The sequence below is a fragment of the Astyanax mexicanus genome, chromosome 6, assembly GCF_023375975.1.
Source record: "Astyanax mexicanus isolate ESR-SI-001 chromosome 6, AstMex3_surface, whole genome shotgun sequence".
NCBI classification, from domain to species: domain Eukaryota; kingdom Metazoa; phylum Chordata; class Actinopteri; order Characiformes; family Acestrorhamphidae; genus Astyanax; species Astyanax mexicanus.
Genome location: NC_064413.1, coordinates 20375004 through 20396768, shown reverse-complemented (window position 1 = coordinate 20396768; position 21765 = coordinate 20375004).

Sequence of the window (21765 nt, the reverse complement as noted above, 5' to 3'; positions counted from 1 at the left end):
TCTGAGCAAAATTTGGCCCAATTTACCATGCCCATGCATTTTCCCACTCGTTTGAGTAATTTGTCATGGAAAAAACTAGGTTTCATGAATGGTCAAAATTTTCACCAGAATCACATACCGCGGGTCTACGTTTTTTTCTGATTTGGGTCAAAAATTGAAAAGTGCTTTTTGTCACATTTATGAGCAAAATTTGGCCCAATTTACCATGCCCATGCATTGTCCCACTCGTTTGAGTAATTTTTCATGGAAAAAACAAGGTTTTATGAATGGTCAAAATTTTCACCAGAATCACATACGGCGGGTCTACGTTTTTTTCTGATTTGGGTCAAAAATTGAAAAGTGCTTTTTGTCACGTTTCTGAGCAAAATTTGGCCCAATTTACCATGCCCATGCATTTTCCCACTTGTTTGAGTAATTTTTCATGGAAAAAACAAGGTTTTATGAATGGTCAAAATTTTCACCAGAATCACATACGGCGGGTCTACGTTTTTTTCTGATTTGGGTCAAAAATTGAAAAGTGCTTTTTGTCACATTTCTGAGCAAAATTTGGCCCAATTTACCATGCCCATGCATTTTCCCACTTGTTTGAGTAATTTTTCATGGAAAAAACAAGGTTTCATTAATGGTCAAAATTTTCACCAGAATCACATACCGCGGGTCTACGTTTTTTTCTGATTTGGGTCAAAAATTGAAAAGTGCTTTTTGTCACATTTCTGAGCAAAATTTGGCCCAATTTACCATGCCCATGCATTTTCCCACTCGTTTGAGTAATTTGTCATGGAAAAAACTAGGTTTCATGAATGGTCAAAATTTTCACCAGAATCACATACCGCGGGTCTACGTTTTTTCTGATTTGGGTCAAAAATTGAAAAGTGCTTTTTGTCACATTTCTGAGCAAAATTTGGCCCAATTTACCATGCCCATGCATTTTCCCACTCGTTTGAGTAATTTTTTATGGAAAAAACAAGGTTTCATGAATGGTCAAAATTTTCACCAGAATCACATACTGCGGGTCTACGTTTTTTTCTGATTTGGGACAAAAATTGAAAAGTGCTTTTTGTCACATTTCTGAGCAAAATTTGGCCCAATTTACCATGCCCATGCATTTTCCCACTTGTTTGAGTAATTTTTCATGGAAAAAACAAGGTTTCATGAATGGTCAAAATTTTCACCAGAATCACATACCGCGGGTCTACGTTTTTTTCTGATTTGGGTCAAAAATTGAAAAGTGCTTTTTGTCACATTTCTGAGCAAAATTTGGCCCAATTTACCATGCCCATGCATTGTCCCACTTGTTTGAGTAATTTTTCATGGAAAAAACAAGGTTTCATGAATGGTCAAAATTTTTCACCAGAATCACATACCGCGGGTCTACGTTTTTTTCTGATTTGGGTCAAAAATTGAAAAATGCTTTTTGTCACATTTCTGAGCAAAATTTGGCCCAATTTACCATGCCCATGCATTTTCCCACTCGTTTGAGTAATTTGTCATGGAAAAAACTAGGTTTCATGAATGGTCAAAATTTTCACCAGAATCACATACCGCGGGTCTAAGTTTTTTTCTGATTTGGGTCAAAAATTGAAAAGTGCTTTTTGTCACATTTATGAGCAAAATTTGGCCCAATTTACCATGCCCATGCATTGTCCCACTCGTTTGAGTAATTTTTCATGGAAAAAACAAGGTTTTATGAATGGTCAAAATTTTCACCAGAATCACATACGGCGGGTCTACGTTTTTTTCTGATTTGGGTCAAAAATTGAAAAGTGCTTTTTGTCACATTTCTGAGCAAAATTTGGCCCAATTTACCATGCCCATGCATTTTCCCACTTGTTTGAGTAATTTTTCATGGAAAAAACAAGGTTTCATTAATGGTCAAAATTTTCACCAGAATCACATACCGCGGGTCTACGTTTTTTTCTGATTTGGGTCAAAAATTGAAAAGTGCTTTTTGTCACATTTCTGAGCAAAATTTGGCCCAATTTACCATGCCCATGCATTTTCCCACTCGTTTGAGTAATTTGTCATGGAAAAAACTAGGTTTCATGAATGGTCAAAATTTTCACCAGAATCACATACCGCGGGTCTACGTTTTTTCTGATTTGGGTCAAAAATTGAAAAGTGCTTTTTGTCACATTTCTGAGCAAAATTTGGCCCAATTTACCATGCCCATGCATTTTCCCACTCGTTTGAGTAATTTTTTATGGAAAAAACAAGGTTTCATGAATGGTCAAAATTTTCACCAGAATCACATACCGCGGGTCTACGTTTTTTTCTGATTTGGGTCAAAAATTGAAAAGTGCTTTTTGTCACATTTCTGAGCAAAATTTGGCCCAATTTACCATGCCCATGCATTGTCCCACTCGTTTGAGTAATTTTTCATGGAAAAAACAAGGTTTTATGAATGGTCAAAATTTTCACCAGAATCACATACCGCGGGTCTACGTTTTTTTCTGATTTGGGTCAAAAATTGAAAAGTGCTTTTTGTCACGTTTCTGAGCAAAATTTGGCCCAATTTACCATGCCCATGCATTTTCCCACTCGTTTGAGTAATTTGTCATGGAAAAAACAAGGTTTCATGAATGGTCAAAATTTTCACCAGAATCACATACCGCGGGTCTACGTTTTTTTTCTGAATTGGGTCAAAAATTGAAAAGTGCTTTTTGTCACATTTCTGAGCAAAATTTGGCCCAATTTACCATGCCCATGCATTGTCCCACTCGTTTGAGTAATTTTTCATGGAAAAAACAAGGTTTTATGAATGCTCAAAATTTTTCACCAGAATCACATACCGCGGGTCTACGTTTTTTTCTGATTTGGGTCAAAAATTGAAAAATGCTTTTTGTCACATTTCTGAGCACAATTTGGCCCAATTTACCATGCCCATGCATTTTCCCACTCGTTTGAGTAATTTGTCATGGAAAAAACTAGGTTTCATGAATGGTCAAAATTTTCACCAGAATCACATACCGCGGGTCTACGTTTTTTTCTGATTTGGGTCAAAAATTGAAAAGTGCTTTTTGTCACATTTCTGAGCAAAATTTGGCCCAATTTACCATGCCCATGCATTTTCCCACTCGTTTGAGTAATTTTTCATGGAAAAAACAAGGTTTCATGAATGGTCAAAATTTTCACCAGAATCACATACCGCGGGTCTACGTTTTTTTCTGATTTGGGACAAAAATTGAAAAGTGCTTTTTGTCACATTTCTGAGCAAAATTTGGCCCAATTTACCATGCCCATGCATTTTCCCACTTGTTTGAGTAATTTTTCATGGAAAAAACAAGGTTTCATGAATGGTCAAAATTTTCACCAGAATCACATACCGCGGGTCTACGTTTTTTTCTGATTTGGGTCAAAAATTGAAAAGTGCTTTTTGTCACATTTCTGAGCAAAATTTGGCCCAATTTACCATGCCCATGCATTTTCCCACTCGTTTGAGTAATTTTTCATAGAAAAAACAAGGTTTCATGAATGGTCAAAATTTTCACCAGAATCACATACCGCGGGTCTACGTTTTTTTCTGATTTGGGTCAAAAATTGAAAAGTGCTTTTTGTCACATTTCTGAGCAAAATTTGGCCCAATTTACCATGCCCATGCATTTTCCCACTCGTTTGAGTAATTTGTCATGGAAAAAACTAGGTTTCATGAATGGTCAAAATTTTCACCAGAATCACATACCGCGGGTCTACGTTTTTTTCTGATTTGGGTCAAAAATTGAAAAATGCTTTTTGTCACATTTCTGAGCAAAATTTGGCCCAATTTACCATGCCCATGCATTTTCCCACTCGTTTGAGTAATTTGTCATGGAAAAAACTAGGTTTCATGAATGGTCAAAATTTTCACCAGAATCACATACCGCGGGTCTACGTTTTTTTCTGATTTGGGTCAAAAATTGAAAAGTGCTTTTTGTCACATTTCTGAGCAAAATTTGGCCCAATTTACCATGCCCATGCATTTTCCCACTCGTTTGAGTAATTTTTCATGGAAAAAACAAGGTTTTATGAATGGTCAAAATTTTCACCAGAATCACATACCGCGGGTCTACGTTTTTTTCTGATTTGGGTCAAAAATTGAAAAGTGCTTTTTGTCACGTTTCTGAGCAAAATTTGGCCCAATTTACCATGCCCATGCATTTTCCCACTCGTTTGAGTAATTTTTCATGGAAAAAACAAGGTTTCATGAATGGTCAAAATTTTCACCAGAATCACATACCGTGGGTCTACGTTTTTTTCTGATTTGGGTCAAAAATTGAAAAGTGCTTTTTGTCACATTTCTGAGCAAAATTTGGCCCAATTTACCATGCCCATGCATTTTCCCACTCGTTTGAGTAATTTTTCATGGAAAAAACAAGGTTTCATGAATGGTCAAAATTTTCACCAGAATCACATACCGCGGGTCTACGTTTTTTTCTGATTTGGGTCAAAAATTGAAAAGTGCTTTTTGTCACATTTCTGAGCAAAATTTGGCCCAATTTACCATGCCCATTTATTGTCCCACTTGTTTGTTTAAGTTTTCATGGAAAAAACAAGGTTTCATGAATGGTAAAAATTTTCACCAGAATCACATACCGCGGGTCTACGTTTTTTTCTGATTTGGGTCAAAAATTGAAAAGTGCTTTTTGTCACATTTCTGAGCAAAATTTGGCCCAATTTACCATGCCCATGCATTGTCCCACTTGTTTGTTTAAGTTTTCATGGAAAAAACAAGGTTTCATGAATGGTAAAAATTTTCACCAGAATCACATACCGCGGGTCTACGTTTTTTTCTGATTTGGGTCAAAAATTGAAAAGTGCTTTTTGTCACATTTCTGAGCAAAATTTGGCCCAATTTACCATGCCCATGCATTGTCCCACTCATTTGAGTAATTTTTCATGGAAAAAACAAGGTTTTATGAATGGTCAAAATTTTCACCAGAATCACATACCGCGGGTCTACGTTTTTTTCTGATTTGGGTCAAAAATTGAAAAGTGCTTTTTGTCACGTTTCTGAGCAAAATTTGGCCCAATTTACCATGCCCATGCATTTTCCCACTCGTTTGAGTAATTTTTCATGGAAAAAACAAGGTTTCATGAATGGTCAAAATTTTCACCAGAATCACATACCGCGGGTCTACGTTTTTTTCTGATTTGGGTCAAAAATTGAAAAGTGCTTTTTGTCACGTTTCTGAGCAAAATTTGGCCCAATTTACCATGCCCATGCATTTTCCCACTCGTTTGAGTAATTTTTCATGGAAAAAACAAGGTTTCATGAATGGTCAAAATTTTCACCAGAATCACATACTGCGGGTCTACGTTTTTTTCTGATTTGGGTCAAAAATTGAAAAGTGCTTTTTGTCACATTTCTGAGCAAAATTTGGCCCAATTTACCATGCCAATGCATTTTCCCACTCGTTTGAGTAATTTTTCATGGAAAAAACAAGGTTTCATGAATGGTCAAAATTTTCACCAGAATCACATACCACGGGTCTACGTTTTTTCTGATTTGGGTCAAAAATTGAAAAGTGCTTTTTGTCACATTTCTGAGCAAAATTTGGCCCAATTTACCATGCCCATGCATTTTCCCACTTGTTTGAGTAATTTTTCATAGAAAAAACAAGGTTTCATGAATGGTCAAAATTTTCACCAGAATCACATACCGCGGGTCTACGTTTTTTTCTGATTTGGGTCAAAAATTGAAAAGTGCTTTTTGTCACATTTCTGAGCAAAATTTGGCCCAATTTACCATGCCCATGCATTTTCCCACTCGTTTGAGTAATTTTTCATGGAAAAAACAAGGTTTCATGAATGGTCAAAATTTTCACCAGAATCACATACCGCGGGTCTACGTTTTTTTCTGATTTGGGTCAAAAATTGAAAAGTGCTTTTTGTCACATTTCTGAGCAAAATTTGGCCCAATTTACCATGCCCATGCATTGTCCCACTCGTTTGAGTAATTTTTCATGGAAAAAACAAGGTTTCATGAATGGTCAAAATTTTCACCAGAATCACATACCGCGGGTCTACGTTTTTTTCTGATTTGGGTCAAAAATTGAAAAGTGCTTTTTGTCACATTTCTGAGCAAAATTTGGCCCAATTTACCATGCCCATGCATTTTCCCACTCGTTTGAGTAATTTTTCATAGAAAAAACAAGGTTTCATGAATGGTCAAAATTTTCACCAGAATCACATACCGCGGGTCTAAGTTTTTTTCTGATTTGGGTCAAAAATTGAAAAGTGCTTTTTGTCACATTTCTGAGCAAAATTTGGCCCAATTTACCATGCCCATTTATTGTCCCACTTGTTTGTTTAAGTTTTCATGGAAAAAACAAGGTTTCATGAATGGTAAAAATTTTCACCAGAATCACATACCGCGGGTCTACGTTTTTTTCTGATTTGGGTCAAAAATTGAAAAGTGCTTTTTGTCACATTTCTGAGCAAAATTTGGCCCAATTTACCATGCCCATGCATTGTCCCACTTGTTTGTTTAAGTTTTCATGGAAAAAACAAGGTTTCATGAATGGTCAAAATTTTCACCAGAATCACATACCGCGGGTCTACGTTTTTTTCTGATTTGGGTCAAAAATTGAAAAGTGCTTTTTGTCACATTTCTGAGCAAAATTTGGCCCAATTTACCATGCCCATGCATTTTCCCACTCGTTTGAGTAATTTTTTATGGAAAAAACAAGGTTTCATGAATGGTCAAAATTTTCACCAGAATCACATACCGCGGGTCTACGTTTTTTTCTGATTTGGGTCAAAAATTGAAAAGTGCTTTTTGTCACATTTCTGAGCAAAATTTGGCCCAATTTACCATGCCCATGCATTGTCCCACTCATTTGAGTAATTTTTCATGGAAAAAACAAGGTTTTATGAATGGTCAAAATTTTCACCAGAATCACATACCGCGGGTCTACGTTTTTTTCTGATTTGGGTCAAAAATTGAAAAGTGCTTTTTGTCACGTTTCTGAGCAAAATTTGGCCCAATTTACCATGCCCATGCATTTTCCCACTCGTTTGAGTAATTTGTCATGGAAAAAACTAGGTTTCATGAATGGTCAAAATTTTCACCAGAATCACATAACGCGGGCCTACGTTTTTTTCTGATTTGGGTCAAAAATTGAAAAGTGCTTTTTGTCACATTTCTGAGCAAAATTTGGCCCAATTTACCATGCCCATGCATTTTCCCACTCGTTTGAGTAATTTTTCATGGAAAAAACAAGGTTTCATGAATGGTCAAAATTTTCACCAGAATCACATACCGCGGGTCTACGTTTTTTTCTGATTTGGGTAAAAAATTGAAAAGTGCTTTTTGTCACATTTCTGAGCAAAATTTGGCCCAATTTACCATGCCCATGCATTTTCCCACTCGTTTGAGTAATTTTTCATAGAAAAAACAAGGTTTCATGAATGGTCAAAATTTTCACCAGAATCACATACCGCGGGTCTAAGTTTTTTTCTGATTTGGGTCAAAAATTGAAAAGTGCTTTTTGTCACATTTCTGAGCAAAATTTGGCCCAATTTACCATGCCCATTTATTGTCCCACTTGTTTGTTTAAGTTTTCATGGAAAAAACAAGGTTTCATGAATGGTAAAAATTTTCACCAGAATCACATACCGCGGGTCTACGTTTTTTTCTGATTTGGGTCAAAAATTGAAAAGTGCTTTTTGTCACATTTCTGAGCAAAATTTGGCCCAATTTACCATGCCCATGCATTTTCCCACTCGTTTGAGTAATTTTTTATGGAAAAAACAAGGTTTCATGAATGGTCAAAATTTTCACCAGAATCACATACCGCGGGTCTACGTTTTTTTCTGATTTGGGTCAAAAATTGAAAAGTGCTTTTTGTCACATTTCTGAGCAAAATTTGGCCCAATTTACCATGCCCATGCATTGTCCCACTCGTTTGAGTAATTTTTCATGGAAAAAACAAGGTTTTATGAATGGTCAAAATTTTCACCAGAATCACATACCGCGGGTCTACGTTTTTTTCTGATTTGGGTCAAAAATTGAAAAGTGCTTTTTGTCACGTTTCTGAGCAAAATTTGGCCCAATTTACCATGCCCATGCATTTTCCCACTCGTTTGAGTAATTTGTCATGGAAAAAACAAGGTTTCATGAATGGTCAAAATTTTCACCAGAATCACATACCGCGGGTCTACGTTTTTTTTCTGAATTGGGTCAAAAATTGAAAAGTGCTTTTTGTCACATTTCTGAGCAAAATTTGGCCCAATTTACCATGCCCATGCATTGTCCCACTCGTTTGAGTAATTTTTCATGGAAAAAACAAGGTTTTATGAATGCTCAAAATTTTTCACCAGAATCACATACCGCGGGTCTACGTTTTTTTCTGATTTGGGTCAAAAATTGAAAAATGCTTTTTGTCACATTTCTGAGCAAAATTTGGCCCAATTTACCATGCCCATGCATTTTCCCACTCGTTTGAGTAATTTGTCATGGAAAAAACTAGGTTTCATGAATGGTCAAAATTTTCACCAGAATCACATACCGCGGGTCTACGTTTTTTTCTGATTTGGGTCAAAAATTGAAAAGTGCTTTTTGTCACATTTCTGAGCAAAATTTGGCCCAATTTACCATGCCCATGCATTTTCCCACTCGTTTGAGTAATTTTTCATGGAAAAAAACAAGGTTTCATGAATGGTCAAAATTTTCACCAGAATCACATACCGCGGGTCTACGTTTTTTTCTGATTTGGGACAAAAATTGAAAAGTGCTTTTTGTCACATTTCTGAGCAAAATTTGGCCCAATTTACCATGCCCATGCATTTTCCCACTCGTTTGAGTAATTTTTCATGGAAAAAACAAGGTTTCATGAATGGTCAAAATTTTCACCAGAATCACATACCGCGGGTCTACGTTTTTTTCTGATTTGGGTAAAAAATTGAAAAGTGCTTTTTGTCACATTTCTGAGCAAAATTTGGCCCAATTTACCATGCCCATGCATTGTCCCACTCGTTTGAGTAATTTTTCATGGAAAAAACAAGGTTTTATGAATGGTCAAAATTTTCACCAGAATCACATACCGCGGGTCTACGTTTTTTTCTGATTTGGGTCAAAAATTGAAAAGTGCTTTTTGTCACGTTTCTGAGCAAAATTTGGCCCAATTTACCATGCCCATGCATTTTCCCACTCGTTTGAGTAATTTTTCATGGAAAAAACAAGGTTTCATGAATGGTCAAAATTTTCACCAGAATCACATACTGCGGGTCTACGTTTTTTTCTGATTTGGGTCAAAAATTGAAAAGTGCTTTTTGTCACATTTCTGAGCAAAATTTGGCCCAATTTACCATGCCCATGCATTTTCCCACTCGTTTGAGTAATTTTTCATAGAAAAAACAAGGTTTCATGAATGGTCAAAATTTTCACCAGAATCACATACCGCGGGTCTAAGTTTTTTTCTGATTTGGGTCAAAAATTGAAAAGTGCTTTTTGTCACATTTCTGAGCAAAATTTGGCCCAATTTACCATGCCCATTTATTGTCCCACTTGTTTGTTTAAGTTTTCATGGAAAAAACAAGGTTTCATGAATGGTAAAAATTTTCACCAGAATCACATACCGCGGGTCTACGTTTTTTTCTGATTTGGGTCAAAAATTGAAAAGTGCTTTTTGTCACATTTCTGAGCAAAATTTGGCCCAATTTACCATGCCCATGCATTTTCCCACTCGTTTGAGTAATTTTTTATGGAAAAAACAAGGTTTCATGAATGGTCAAAATTTTCACCAGAATCACATACCGCGGGTCTACGTTTTTTTCTGATTTGGGTCAAAAATTGAAAAGTGCTTTTTGTCACATTTCTGAGCAAAATTTGGCCCAATTTACCATGCCCATGCATTGTCCCACTCGTTTGAGTAATTTTTCATGGAAAAAACAAGGTTTTATGAATGGTCAAAATTTTCACCAGAATCACATACCGCGGGTCTACGTTTTTTTCTGATTTGGGTCAAAAATTGAAAAGTGCTTTTTGTCACGTTTCTGAGCAAAATTTGGCCCAATTTACCATGCCCATGCATTTTCCCACTCGTTTGAGTAATTTGTCATGGAAAAAACAAGGTTTCATGAATGGTCAAAATTTTCACCAGAATCACATACCGCGGGTCTACGTTTTTTTTCTGAATTGGGTCAAAAATTGAAAAGTGCTTTTTGTCACATTTCTGAGCAAAATTTGGCCCAATTTACCATGCCCATGCATTGTCCCACTCGTTTGAGTAATTTTTCATGGAAAAAACAAGGTTTTATGAATGCTCAAAATTTTTCACCAGAATCACATACCGCGGGTCTACGTTTTTTTCTGATTTGGGTCAAAAATTGAAAAATGCTTTTTGTCACATTTCTGAGCAAAATTTGGCCCAATTTACCATGCCCATGCATTTTCCCACTCGTTTGAGTAATTTGTCATGGAAAAAACTAGGTTTCATGAATGGTCAAAATTTTCACCAGAATCACATACCGCGGGTCTACGTTTTTTTCTGATTTGGGTCAAAAATTGAAAAGTGCTTTTTGTCACATTTCTGAGCAAAATTTGGCCCAATTTACCATGCCCATGCATTTTCCCACTCGTTTGAGTAATTTTTCATGGAAAAAAACAAGGTTTCATGAATGGTCAAAATTTTCACCAGAATCACATACCGCGGGTCTACGTTTTTTTCTGATTTGGGACAAAAATTGAAAAGTGCTTTTTGTCACATTTCTGAGCAAAATTTGGCCCAATTTACCATGCCCATGCATTTTCCCACTTGTTTGAGTAATTTTTCATGGAAAAAACAAGGTTTCATGAATGGTCAAAATTTTCACCAGAATCACATACCGCGGGTCTACGTTTTTTTCTGATTTGGGTCAAAAATTGAAAAGTGCTTTTTGTCACATTTCTGAGCAAAATTTGGCCCAATTTACCATGCCCATGCATTTTCCCACTAGTTTGAGTAATTTTTCATGGAAAAAACAAGGTTTCATGAATGGTCAAAATTTTCACCAGAATCACATACCGCGGGTCTACGTTTTTTTCTGATTTGGGTCAAAAATTGAAAAGTGCTTTTTGTCACATTTATGAGCAAAATTTGGCCCAATTTACCATGCCCATGCATTGTCCCACTCGTTTGAGTAATTTTTCATGGAAAAAACAAGGTTTTATGAATGGTCAAAATTTTCACCAGAATCACATACCGCGGGTCTACGTTTTTTTCTGATTTGGGTCAAAAATTGAAAAGTGCTTTTTGTCACGTTTCTGAGCAAAATTTGGCCCAATTTACCATGCCCATGCATTTTCCCACTTGTTTGAGTAATTTTTCATGGAAAAAACAAGGTTTCATGAATGGTCAAAATTTTCACCAGAATCACATACCGCGGGTCTACGTTTTTTTCTGATTTGGGTCAAAAATTGAAAAGTGCTTTTTGTCACATTTCTGAGCAAAATTTGGCCCAATTTACCATGCCCATGCATATTCCCACTTGTTTGAGTAATTTTTCATGGAAAAAACAAGGTTTCATTAATGGTCAAAATTTTCACCAGAATCACATACCGCGGGTCTACGTTTTTTTCTGATTTGGGTCAAAAATTGAAAAGTGCTTTTTGTCACATTTCTGAGCAAAATTTGGCCCAATTTACCATGCCCATGCATTGTCCCACTTGTTTGAGTAATTTTTCATGGAAAAAACAAGGTTTCATGAATGGTCAAAATTTTTCACCAGAATCACATACCGCGGGTCTACGTTTTTTTCTGATTTGGGTCAAAAATTGAAAAATGCTTTTTGTCACATTTCTGAGCAAAATTTGGCCCAATTTACCATGCCCATGCATTTTCCCACTCGTTTGAGTAATTTGTCATGGAAAAAACTAGGTTTCATGAATGGTCAAAATTTTCACCAGAATCACATACCGCGGGTCTACGTTTTTTTCTGATTTGGGTCAAAAATTGAAAAGTGCTTTTTGTCACATTTCTGAGCAAAATTTGGCCCAATTTACCATGCCCATGCATTTTCCCACTCGTTTGAGTAATTTTTCATGGAAAAAACAAGGTTTCATGAATGGTCAAAATTTTCACCAGAATCACATAACGCGGGTCTACGTTTTTTTCTGATTTGGGTCAAAAATTGAAAAGTGCTTTTTGTCACATTTCTGAGCAAAATTTGGCCCAATTTACCATGCCCATGCATTGTCCCACTCGTTTGAGTAATTTTTCATGGAAAAAACAAGGTTTTATGAATGGTCAAAATTTTCACCAGAATCACATACCGCGGGTCTACGTTTTTTTCTGATTTGGGTCAAAAATTGAAAAGTGCTTTTTGTCACGTTTCTGAGCAAAATTTGGCCCAATTTACCATGCCCATGCATTTTCCCACTCGTTTGAGTAATTTGTCATGGAAAAAACAAGGTTTCATGAATGGTCAAAATTTTCACCAGAATCACATACCGCGGGTCTACGTTTTTTTTCTGAATTGGGTCAAAAATTGAAAAGTGCTTTTTGTCACATTTCTGAGCAAAATTTGGCCCAATTTACCATGCCCATGCATTGTCCCACTCGTTTGAGTAATTTTTCATGGAAAAAACAAGGTTTTATGAATGCTCAAAATTTTTCACCAGAATCACATACCGCGGGTCTACGTTTTTTTCTGATTTGGGTCAAAAATTGAAAAATGCTTTTTGTCACATTTCTGAGCAAAATTTGGCCCAATTTACCATGCCCATGCATTTTCCCACTCGTTTGAGTAATTTGTCATGGAAAAAACTAGGTTTCATGAATGGTCAAAATTTTCACCAGAATCACATACCGCGGGTCTACGTTTTTTTCTAATTTGGGTCAAAAATTGAAAAGTGCTTTTTGTCACATTTCTGAGCAAAATTTGGCCCAATTTACCATGCCCATGCATTTTCCCACTCGTTTGAGTAATTTTTCATGGAAAAAACAAGGTTTCATGAATGGTCAAAATTTTCACCAGAATCACATACCGCGGGTCTACGTTTTTTTCTGATTTGGGACAAAAATTGAAAAGTGCTTTTTGTCACATTTCTGAGCAAAATTTGGCCCAATTTACCATGCCCATGCATTTTCCCACTTGTTTGAGTAATTTTTCATGGAAAAAACAAGGTTTCATGAATGGTCAAAATTTTCACCAGAATCACATACCGCGGGTCTACGTTTTTTTCTGATTTGGGTCAAAAATTGAAAAGTGCTTTTTGTCACATTTCTGAGCAAAATTTGGCCCAATTTACCATGCCCATGCATTTTCCCACTAGTTTGAGTAATTTTTCATGGAAAAAACAAGGTTTCATGAATGGTCAAAATTTTCACCAGAATCACATACCGCGGGTCTACGTTTTTTTCTGATTTGGGTCAAAAATTGAAAAGTGCTTTTTGTCACATTTATGAGCAAAATTTGGCCCAATTTACCATGCCCATGCATTGTCCCACTCGTTTGAGTAATTTTTCATGGAAAAAACAAGGTTTTATGAATGGTCAAAATTTTCACCAGAATCACATACCGCGGGTCTACGTTTTTTTCTGATTTGGGTCAAAAATTGAAAAGTGCTTTTTGTCACATTTCTGAGCAAAATTTGGCCCAATTTACCTTGTCCATGCATTTTCCCACTTGTTTGAGTAATTTTTCATGGAAAAAACAAGGTTTCATTAATGGTCAAAATTTTCACCAGAATCACATACCGCGGGTCTACGTTTTTTTCTGATTTGGGTCAAAAATTGAAAAGTGCTTTTTGTCACATTTCTGAGCAAAATTTGGCCCAATTTACCATGCCCATGCATTGTCCCACTTGTTTGAGTAATTTTTCATGGAAAAAACAAGGTTTCATGAATGGTCAAAATTTTTCACCAGAATCACATACCGCGGGTCTACGTTTTTTTCTGATTTGGGTCAAAAATTGAAAAATGCTTTTTGTCACATTTCTGAGCAAAATTTGGCCCAATTTACCATGCCCATGCATTTTCCCACTCGTTTGAGTAATTTGTCATGGAAAAAACTAGGTTTCATGAATGGTCAAAATTTTCACCAGAATCACATACCGCGGGTCTACGTTTTTTTCTGATTTGGGTCAAAAATTGAAAAGTGCTTTTTGTCACATTTCTGAGCAAAATTTGGCCCAATTTACCATGCCCATGCATTTTCCCACTCGTTTGAGTAATTTTTCATGGAAAAAACAAGGTTTCATGAATGGTCAAAATTTTCACCAGAATCACATACCGCGGGTCTACGTTTTTTTCTGATTTGGGTCAAAAATTGAAAAGTGCTTTTTGTCACATTTCTGAGCAAAATTTGGCCCAATTTACCATGCCCATGCATTGTCCCACTCGTTTGAGTAACTTGTCACGGAAAAAACAAGGTTTCATGAATGGTCAAAATTTTCACCAGAATCACATACCGCGGGTCTACGTTTTTTTCTGATTTGGGTCAAAAATTGAAAAGTGCTTTTTGTCACATTTCTGAGCAAAATTTGGCCCAATTTACCATGCCCATGCATTTTCCCACTCGTTTGAGTAATTTTTCATGGAAAAAACAAGGTTTCATGAATGGTCAAAATTTTCACCAGAATCACATACTGCGGGTCTACGTTTTTTTCTGATTTGGGTCAAAAATTGAAAAGTGCTTTTTGTCACATTTCTGAGCAAAATTTGGCCCAATTTACCATGCCCATGCATTTTCCCACTCGTTTGAGTAATTTTTCATGGAAAAAACAAGGTTTCATGAATGGTCAAAATTTTCACCAGAATCACATACCGCGGGTCTAAGTTTTTTTCTGATTTGGGTCAAAAATTGAAAAGTGCTTTTTGTCAAATTTCTGAGCAAAATTTGGCCCAATTTACCATGCCAATGCATTTTCCCACTCGTTTGAGTAATTTTTCATGGAAAAAACAAGGTTTCATGAATGGTCAAAATTTTCACCAGAATCACATACCGCGGGTCTACGTTTTTTTCTGATTTGGGTCAAAAATTGAAAAGTGCTTTTTGTCACATTTCTGAGCAAAATTTGGCCCAATTTACCATGCCCATGCATTGTCCCACTTGTTTGTTTAAGTTTTCATGGAAAAAACAAGGTTTTATGAATGGTCAAAATTTTCACCAGAATCACATACCGCGGGTCTACGTTTTTTTCTGATTTGGGTCAAAAATTGAAAAGTGCTTTTTGTCACGTTTCTGAGCAAAATTTGGCCCAATTTACCATGCCCATGCATTGTCCCACTTGTTTGAGTAATTTTTCATGGAAAAAACAAGGTTTCATGAATGGTCAAAATTTTTCACCAGAATCACATACCGCGGGTCTAAGTTTTTTTCTGATTTGGGTCAAAAATTGAAAAGTGCTTTTTGTCACATTTCTGAGCAAAATTTGGCCCAATTTACCATGCCCATTTATTGTCCCACTTGTTTGTTTAAGTTTTCATGGAAAAAACAAGGTTTCATGAATGGTCAAAATTTTCACCAGAATCACATACCGCGGGTCTACGTTTTTTTCTGATTTGGGTCAAAAATTGAAAAGTGCTTTTTGTCACGTTTCTGAGCAAAATTTGGCCCAATTTACCATGCCCATGCATTGTCCCACTTGTTTGAGTAATTTTTCATGGAAAAAACAAGGTTTCATGAATGGTCAAAATTTTTCACCAGAATCACATACCGCGGGTCTAAGTTTTTTTCTGATTTGGGTCAAAAATTGAAAAGTGCTTTTTGTCACATTTCTGAGCAAAATTTGGCCCAATTTACCATGCCCATTTATTGTCCCACTTGTTTGTTTAAGTTTTCATGGAAAAAACAAGGTTTCATGAATGGTCAAAATTTTCACCAGAATCACATACCGCGGGTCTACGTTTTTTTCTGATTTGGGTCAAAAATTGAAAAGTGCTTTTTGTCACATTTCTGAGCAAAATTTGGCCCAATTTACCATGCCCATGCATTTTCCCACTCGTTTGAGTAATTTGTCATGGAAAAAACTAGGTTTCATGAATGGTCAAAATTTTCACCAGAATCACATACCGCGGGTCTATGTTTTTTTCTGATTTGGGTCAAAAATTGAAAAGTGCTTTTTGTCACATTTCTGAGCAAAATTTGGCCCAATTTACCATGCCCATGCATTGTCCCACTCGTTTGAGTAATTTTTCATGGAAAAAACAAGGTTTTATGAATGGTCAAAATTTTCACCAGAATCACATACCGCGGGTCTACGTTTTTTTCTGATTTGGGTCAAAAATTTAAAAGTGCTTTTTGTCACGTTTCTGAGCAAAATTTGGCCCAATTTACCATGCCCATGCATTGTCCCACTCGTTTGAGTAATTTTTCATGGAAAAAACAAGGTTTTATGAATGCTCAAAATTTTTCACCAGAATCACATACCGCGGGTCTACGTTTTTTTCTGATTTGGGTCAAAAATTGAAAAATGCTTTTTGTCACATTTCTGAGCAAAATTTGGCCCAATTTACCATGCCCATGCATTTTCCCACTCGTTTGAGTAATTTGTCATGGAAAAAACTAGGTTTCATGAATGGTCAAAATTTTCACCAGAATCACATACCGCGGGTCTACGTTTTTTTCTGATTTGGGTCAAAAATTGAAAAGTGCTTTTTGTCACATTTCTGAGCAAAATTTGGCCCAATTTACCATGCCCATGCATTTTCCCACTCGTTTGAGTAATTTTTCATGGAAAAAACAAGGTTTCATGAATGGTCAAAATTTTCACCAGAATCACATACCGCGGGTCTACGTTTTTTTCTGATTTGGGACAAAAATTGAAAAGTGCTTTTTGTCACATTTCTGAGCAAAATTTGGCCCAATTTACCATGCCCATGCATTTTCCCACTTGTTTGAGTAATTTTTCATGGAAAAAACAAGGTTTCATGAATGGTCAAAATTTTCACCAGAATCACATACCGCGGGTCTAAGTTTTTTTCTGATTTGGGTCAAAAATTGAAAAGTGCTTTTTGTCACATTTCTGAGCAAAATTTGGCCCAATTTACCATGCCCATGCATTTTCCCACTCGTTTGAGTAATTTTTCATAGAAAAAACAAGGTTTCATGAATGGTCAAAATTTTCACCAGAATCACATACCGCGGGTCTACGTTTTTTTCTGATTTGGGTCAAAAATTGGAAAGTGCTTTTTGTCACATTTCTGAGCAAAATTTGGCCCAATTTACCATGCCCATGCATTTTCCCACTAGTTTGAGTAATTTTTCATGGAAAAAACAAGGTTTCATGAATGGTCAAAATTTTCACCAGAATCACATACCGCGGGTCTACGTTTTTTTCTGATTTGGGTCAAAAATTGAAAAGTGCTTTTTGTCACATTTATGAGCAAAATTTGGCCCAATTTACCATGCCCATGCATTGTCCCACTCGTTTGAGTAATTTTTCATGGAAAAAACAAGGTTTTATGAATGGTCAAAATTTTCACCAGAATCACATACCGCGGGTCTACGTTTTTTTCTGATTTGGGTCAAAAATTGAAAAGTGCTTTTTGTCACGTTTCTGAGCAAAATTTGGCCCAATTTACCATGCCCATGCATTTTCCCACTTGTTTGAGTAATTTTTCATGGAAAAAACAAGGTTTCATGAATGGTCAAAATTTTCACCAGAATCACATACCGCGGGTCTACGTTTTTTTCTGATTTGGGTTAAAAATTGAAAAGTGCTTTTTGTCACATTTATGAGCAAAATTTGGCCCAATTTACCATGCCCATGCATTTTCCCACTCGTTTGAGTAATTTTTCATGGAAAAAACAAGGTTTCATGAATGGTCAAAATTTTCACCAGAATCACATACTGCGGGTCTACGTTTTTTTCTGATTTGGGTCAAAAATTGAAAAGTGCTTTTTGTCACATTTCTGAGCAAAATTTGGCCCAATTTACCATGCCCATGCATTTTCCCACTCGTTTGAGTAATTTTTCATGGAAAAAACAAGGTTTCATGAATGGTCAAAATTTTCACCAGAATCACATACCGCGGGTCTAAGTTTTTTTCTGATTTGGGTCAAAAATTGAAAAGTGCTTTTTGTCAAATTTCTGAGCAAAATTTGGCCCAATTTACCATGCCAATGCATTTTCCCACTCGTTTGAGTAATTTTTCATGGAAAAAACAAGGTTTCATGAATGGTCAAAATTTTCACCAGAATCACATACCGCGGGTCTACGTTTTTTTCTGATTTGGGTCAAAAATTGAAAAGTGCTTTTTGTCACATTTCTGAGCAAAATTTGGCCCAATTTACCATGCCCATGCATTGTCCCACTTGTTTGTTTAAGTTTTCATGGAAAAAACAAGGTTTTATGAATGGTCAAAATTTTCACCAGAATCACATACCGCGGGTCTACGTTTTTTTCTGATTTGGGTCAAAAATTGAAAAGTGCTTTTTGTCACGTTTCTGAGCAAAATTTGGCCCAATTTACCATGCCCATGCATTGTCCCACTTGTTTGAGTAATTTTTCATGGAAAAAACAAGGTTTCATGAATGGTCAAAATTTTTCACCAGAATCACATACCGCGGGTCTAAGTTTTTTTCTGATTTGGGTCAAAAATTGAAAAGTGCTTTTTGTCACATTTCTGAGCAAAATTTGGCCCAATTTACCATGCCCATTTATTGTCCCACTTGTTTGTTTAAGTTTTCATGGAAAAAACAAGGTTTCATGAATGGTCAAAATTTTCACCAGAATCACATACCGCGGGTCTACGTTTTTTTCTGATTTGGGTCAAAAATTGAAAAGTGCTTTTTGTCACATTTCTGAGCAAAATTTGGCCCAATTTACCATGCCCATGCATTTTCCCACTCGTTTGAGTAATTTGTCATGGAAAAAACTAGGTTTCATGAATGGTCAAAATTTTCACCAGAATCACATACCGCGGGTCTATGTTTTTTTCTGATTTGGGTCAAAAATTGAAAAGTGCTTTTTGTCACATTTCTGAGCAAAATTTGGCCCAATTTACCATGCCCATGCATTGTCCCACTCGTTTGAGTAATTTTTCATGGAAAAAACAAGGTTTTATGAATGGTCAAAATTTTCACCAGAATCACATACCGCGGGTCTACGTTTTTTTCTGATTTGGGTCAAAAATTTAAAAGTGCTTTTTGTCACGTTTCTGAGCAAAATTTGGCCCAATTTACCATGCCCATGCATTGTCCCACTCGTTTGAGTAATTTTTCATGGAAAAAACAAGGTTTTATGAATGCTCAAAATTTTTCACCAGAATCACATACCGCGGGTCTACGTTTTTTTCTGATTTGGGTCAAAAATTGAAAAATGCTTTTTGTCACATTTCTGAGCAAAATTTGGCCCAATTTACCATGCCCATGCATTTTCCCACTCGTTTGAGTAATTTGTCATGGAAAAAACTAGGTTTCATGAATGGTCAAAATTTTCACCAGAATCACATACCGCGGGTCTACGTTTTTTTCTGATTTGGGTCAAAAATTGAAAAGTGCTTTTTGTCACATTTCTGAGCAAAATTTGGCCCAATTTACCATGCCCATGCATTTTCCCACTCGTTTGAGTAATTTTTCATGGAAAAAACAAGGTTTCATGAATGGTCAAAATTTTCACCAGAATCACATACCGCGGGTCTACGTTTTTTTCTGATTTGGGACAAAAATTGAAAAGTGCTTTTTGTCACATTTCTGAGCAAAATTTGGCCCAATTTACCATGCCCATGCATTTTCCCACTTGTTTGAGTAATTTTTCATGGAAAAAACAAGGTTTCATGAATGGTCAAAATTTTCACCAGAATCACATACCGCGGGTCTAAGTTTTTTTCTGATTTGGGTCAAAAATTGAAAAGTGCTTTTTGTCACATTTCTGAGCAAAATTTGGCCCAATTTACCATGCCCATGCATTTTCCCACTCGTTTGAGTAATTTTTCATAGAAAAAACAAGGTTTCATGAATGGTCAAAATTTTCACCAGAATCACATACCGCGGGTCTACGTTTTTTTCTGATTTGGGTCAAAAATTGGAAAGTGCTTTTTGTCACATTTCTGAGCAAAATTTGGCCCAATTTACCATGCCCATGCATTTTCCCACTAGTTTGAGTAATTTTTCATGGAAAAAACAAGGTTTCATGAATGGTCAAAATTTTCACCAGAATCACATACCGCGGGTCTACGTTTTTTTCTGATTTGGGTCAAAAATTGAAAAGTGCTTTTTGTCACATTTATGAGCAAAATTTGGCCCAATTTACCATGCCCATGCATTGTCCCACTCGTTTGAGTAATTTTTCATGGAAAAAACAAGGTTTTATGAATGGTCAAAATTTTCACCAGAATCACATACCGCGGGTCTACGTTTTTTTCTGATTTGGGTCAAAAATTGAAAAGTGCTTTTTGTCACGTTTCTGAGCAAAATTTGGCCCAATTTACCATGCCCATGCATTTTCCCACTTGTTTGAGTAATTTTTCATGGAAAAAACAAGGTTTCATGAATGGTCAAAATTTTCACCAGAATCACATACCGCGGGTCTACGTTTTTTTCTGATTTGGGTCAAAAATTGAAAAGTGCTTTTTGTCACATTTATGAGCAAAATTTGGCCCAATTTACCATGCCCATGCATTGTCCCACTTGTTTGAGTAATTTTTCATGGAAAAAACAAGGTTTCATGAATGGTCAAAATTTTCACCAGAATCACATACCGCGGGTCTACGTTTTTTTCTGATTTGGGTCAAAAATTGAAAAGTGCTTTTTGTCACATTTCTGAGCAAAATTTGGCCCAATTTACCATGCCCATGCATTTTCCCACTAGTTTGAGTAATTTTTCATGGAAAAAACAAGGTTTCATGAATGGTCAAAATTTTCACCAGAATCACATACCGCGGGTCTACGTTTTTTTCTGATTTGGGTCAAAAATTGAAAAGTGCTTTTTGTCACATTTATGAGCAAAATTTGGCCCAATTTACCATGCCCATGCATTGTCCCACTCGTTTGAGTAATTTTTCATGGAAAAAACAAGGTTTTATGAATGGTCAAAATTTTCACCAGAATCACATACCGCGGGTCTACGTTTTTTTCTGATTTGGGTCAAAAATTGAAAAGTGCTTTTTGTCACGTTTCTGAGCAAAATTTGGCCCAATTTACCATGCCCATGCATTTTCCCACTTGTTTGAGTAATTTTTCATGGAAAAAACAAGGTTTCATGAATGGTCAAAATTTTCACCAGAATCACATACCGCGGGTCTACGTTTTTTTCTGATTTGGGTCAAAAATTGAAAAGTGCTTTTTGTCACATTTCTGAGCAAAATTTGGCCCAATTTACCATGCCCATGCATTTTCCCACTTGTTTGAGTAATTTTTCATGGAAAAAACAAGGTTTCATTAATGGTCAAAATTTTCACCAGAATCACATACCGCGGGTCTACGTTTTTTTCTGATTTGGGTCAAAAATTGAAAAGTGCTTTTTGTCACATTTCTGAGCAAAATTTGGCCCAATTTACCATGCCCATGCATTGTCCCACTTGTTTGAGTAATTTTTCATGGAAAAAACAAGGTTTCATGAATGGTCAAAATTTTTCACCAGAATCACATACCGCGGGTCTACGTTTTTTTCTGATTTGGGTCAAAAATTGAAAAATGCTTTTTGTCACATTTCTGAGCAAAATTTGGCCCAATTTACCATGCCCATGCATTTTCCCACTCGTTTGAGTAATTTGTCATGGAAAAAACTAGGTTTCATGAATGGTCAAAATTTTCACCAGAATCACATACCGCGGGTCTACGTTTTTTTCTGATTTGGGTCAAAAATTGAAAAGTGCTTTTTGTCACATTTCTGAGCAAAATTTGGCCCAATTTACCATGCCC